Source organism: Camelus bactrianus, unplaced genomic scaffold, assembly GCF_048773025.1.
Source record: "Camelus bactrianus isolate YW-2024 breed Bactrian camel unplaced genomic scaffold, ASM4877302v1 HiC_scaffold_19, whole genome shotgun sequence".
NCBI lineage: Eukaryota > Metazoa > Chordata > Mammalia > Artiodactyla > Camelidae > Camelus > Camelus bactrianus.
Window position 1 is genome coordinate 99,815 of NW_027413932.1, and position 3,811 is coordinate 103,625.

General features: G+C 43.0%; 1 long non-coding RNA gene across 1 annotated transcript; it reads left to right on the forward strand.

Moving 5' to 3' along the window:
* Positions 1-381: 381 nt before the first annotated feature.
* LOC141576700 (uncharacterized) lies at positions 382-1,769 on the forward strand. The gene is made up of 2 exons (XR_012505115.1): positions 382-649; positions 1,335-1,769. It is a non-coding gene; the product is annotated as an uncharacterized LOC141576700 (long non-coding RNA).
* The last annotated feature ends 2,042 nt before the right edge of the window (positions 1,770-3,811 follow it).

Sequence of the window (3,811 nt, forward strand, 5' to 3'; positions counted from 1 at the left end):
GCCCACCCTGGGGTCAGCTGACTGAGAAATTACTCAGATGGTTGCCCACCTTGAGGATGCCCTCCACCGACTCGCCTAGGCGGCCGCGGGAGGGGGCGGGGCCGGGCACCCGCCCCGGGAAGCCGCGGGAGGGGGCGGGGCCGGGCACCCGCCCCGGGAAGCCGCGGGAGGGGGCGGGGCCGGGCACCCGCCCCGGGAAGCCGCGGGAGGGGGCGGGGCCGGGCACCCGCCCCGGGAAGCCGCGGGAGGGGGCGGGGCCGGGCACCCGCCCCGGGAAGCCGCGGGAGGGGGCGGGGCCGGGCACCCGCCCCGGGAAGCCGCGGGAGGGGGCGGGGCCGGGCACCCGCCCCGGGAAGCCGCGGGAGGGGGCGGGGCCGGGCGGCTCACGCATGGCTGTTGGGGAGGAGGAGGGGGCGGGGCCGGGGCCGGGCGGCTCCCTTAGAGCCGCTGTGTGGGGGCGGGGCCGGGCGGCTCCGGAAGGGCCTTGGGGGCTTCCGCGGCGTCCAAGGTTGTCGTCCGTTTGTCGTGGGACGGCTACCGTAACGTACTTTCTGGAAGAAGGCAGGCCGCCTCGCTGCGCTGGCGTTTTCACCCTGAGACTCAGCCAGCTCCCCTGGGTCGGGTCACGGTGGAGACAGAGCCGGGCGAGGTGAGTGCGGGGGACCCACGGGCGCCCGTGACCAGCCGGGTGGGCGGCCTCCGCGCGCGGGGTCGTCCCGCCGAGGCCGGGAGCTCAGGGCCGCTTGGCACGAAAGAGCTGGCTGTCTGGTGCCGGAGACAGAGAAGGGCCCAGAAGGCTGTCCTCGAGGTGGTGACTGGAAAGGAGGTAGGAGGCTGGAAAGAGGGGCGTCCCCGGTGAGACACGCCCCAACACAGCGGGACCCTCAGGCGCTCTCAGGTGCTCATTCCCTGAGATAAATTTATCAAATTGAGGGTGAAGACATAGCACAACGTTACAATATATTTACCATTGTTTCGTCACTGAAACGTAGCACGTTCTTTATAAGCGCTATTGATGATGGAACATGTCTCTTTTCATGAAATATATGTATATATAATTTCAACAAATAATTACAAAATCCTAAAATGTAGCTAGCTGCCACACAAGACAGCAAAAGGATGGCACAGTCCATAAAAACTAAAGACGAAAAAAATTTAAAATACAACTGGAAATTTTAAATTTATGTTCAGTATCTCAATATTTGAGGACATTTATGAGAGTAGAAGACAGTGATTGGTTATTGGAACTATAATTTGTAGCCTTGATAGAACTGACAGAGTATTTAAAAATATCAAATCTTTGCTGAATCTTTTATTTTCTATTATTTTTGAAGCTCTCTCTCCGGGCACTGATACCGAAGGATAAAGAAACAGTTCAAATGACAGCCACTTCACAAGGCTTTGTAAAACTCGTGAAAAATACATTTCAAAAGAAAAAAAAAACTCAAGTTATCCCGGAAGTAAATGCTAGTGGGTTCTGTTAATTATTTTTGTTTCCTCATCTGAGAAGTTTGGGAAGGGAGCGTGAATTGAAATGGGTTGCTAGTTTTGGTTATAATTCAAGGGGCTTTATAATAAAAATTAAATGGGATTAGAATTTTTAAATATAACCGAAAAGGCTCTAAAGCAAATGTTTGTGTTACTAAAATAGAATCTTAAAAATGATTACTAGTAACTACTTCTGATATTCAGAATTCAAATACTTTTTTCCCTTGTATCCTCCCATCTTTCTAACCTGAAATGAATAAAGTATTTTGAGATTTTATGCATGTATGTTAAATATATTCATATACAACTTTGGTATTTGATCAGTAAAATTTTTAGAATGTCACCATATGTATCACATAGAAACATACAAATTTTTGATTGAATGTATTTTCTACTAGAAGTTAATGAAAGCTTTAAGATTCTCATTCCCAGGGCTGTAATAAAGCAGGAAATGTAGTCCCACAGTATTAAAAAAGGACATCAACTTGATTAATTCGTTTTATAAAATGAAAGTATCTGAGATTACGTATCTTTTGAGTTGAATTTTTATTTCAACTCCTGTTGTGTATTTTTATTTATTAAATAGCCTTAACTCTCAGGCTCTTTGGTTTGTAATCTTGTTTAATGATCTTACAACTATGTCTTTATTAATTACTGTTTGAAAGTCTAAAATGAGTGAAAAAGGAACCAATTATTCTATTTTCAATTCTAACCTATTATATGTATGTGTTTGTGTGTGTGTGTGTATAGCAAATGCCTAGTAGATTAGAATTTAAACTCATCCTAACTATTGATGAAAGTTGTGTTCCATTCCTTGTAATGTTGGCTTTGTTTGGTGTGAAAAGTACTAAGACAGCAGATTCTCAAGCTGTAACATACCAGCAAGAGAGAACAACCTTTGAAATAGTTTTCAGAAGCCAGAAAGAACACCTACATAACCTTGCACCGTGTACCTGGCTTGCATATCAAGCACTGAGTGAAGATTTGATTCCTGCTGTTTCAGTTGTCCTACAGTAACAGCCCCTGCCTGCAGTAATAGCCCTTGCCACTGTTAATATAAAAAAGACTTCCAAAATGCATCTCTCTGAGCTATATAGTCTCACAACAGAAATAACTTTTTAAAAGTTAGAGTAGATGTTCTTTCTCATGGTGGTTTTCTAAGACCAGATTATATACCTTTGTGGTTTAAATTAATGAGTTTCAGAGTACTTTGTATTTTGGGAAGTGACAATATTTTACAAGTGCCCACCATGTGGAACAAGGTGATCAAAATGAATTAAGATGGTTGGGTGTTAGAAAAATCATGGTAGTATTTTCTCACTTTTTTCTAGTTTTATCCAGATATAATTGGTATATAACACTATAAATTTAAGGTGCATAGCAGAATGATTTGATATATGTATATATTGCTGGATGATTACCACAGTTCGTTTTGTTACCATCCATCACCTCACATAGTTACAGATTTTTTTCTTGTGATGAGAACTTTAAGATACGCTCTCCTAGCAAATTTCAAATATACAACACAGTATTAACAGCATCCTCCAAACATTTCAACTTGTTTTAATGTGAAATATAACTCATGTGTAACCATGAGATATGTAGATAAATATGGATACAGACGTAGTTCTAGATAGAAATACAGATATAGAATCAAGGTTTCTTTTAGAATTCAGAAGCCTCTCCATATATTCTAAGAATAGCAAACGTCAGAGTAGCCCGCAGAACGAAGACAGATGTTCTCGACAAATCTGTAGAAAGTTGCTGCAATTTATAAGAATATGTAGGCAGTCCTCACAAACTTCCTTGTTTTGGCCACAAAAGTGAGCAGTTTTCTAGGTAGCCAGCTCTGCCATTCATATCTGTAACTGCCTCAGGAACCCCTTCTTCCCTCCTGAGAGACACGTTTTGTGATGCCACTTCTCACTGACAAAATTTAGAAGAGAATAAAGTGATGGTGAACTGCCCAGAGACTATCCAGGACAGACACACATACACAAAATACTGCAAAATAGAAACTGCTGAGCAGTAAATTAAAAAGCAGTCAGCAGTGTATCACTCAGATAAAAAATAAGTTGCAGTTGCATTTCCAGCATCCATGAAGATCCTCTCATGATCCCTCGTAACTATTCTCTTCCCAACCAAGAGGTAATCATAAGGAAGAGTTATATAGTAATCGCTTCCTTAACATTCCTTTATTGTTTTGCCGATAGAAGAATTCTTAAATACGATAGTTTAAATTATCAAATTTGATCATTATATAAATGGAGTCTTAAAGTATATGTTAATATCTTGCTTTCATGTACTTTTTTTATTTAAACAT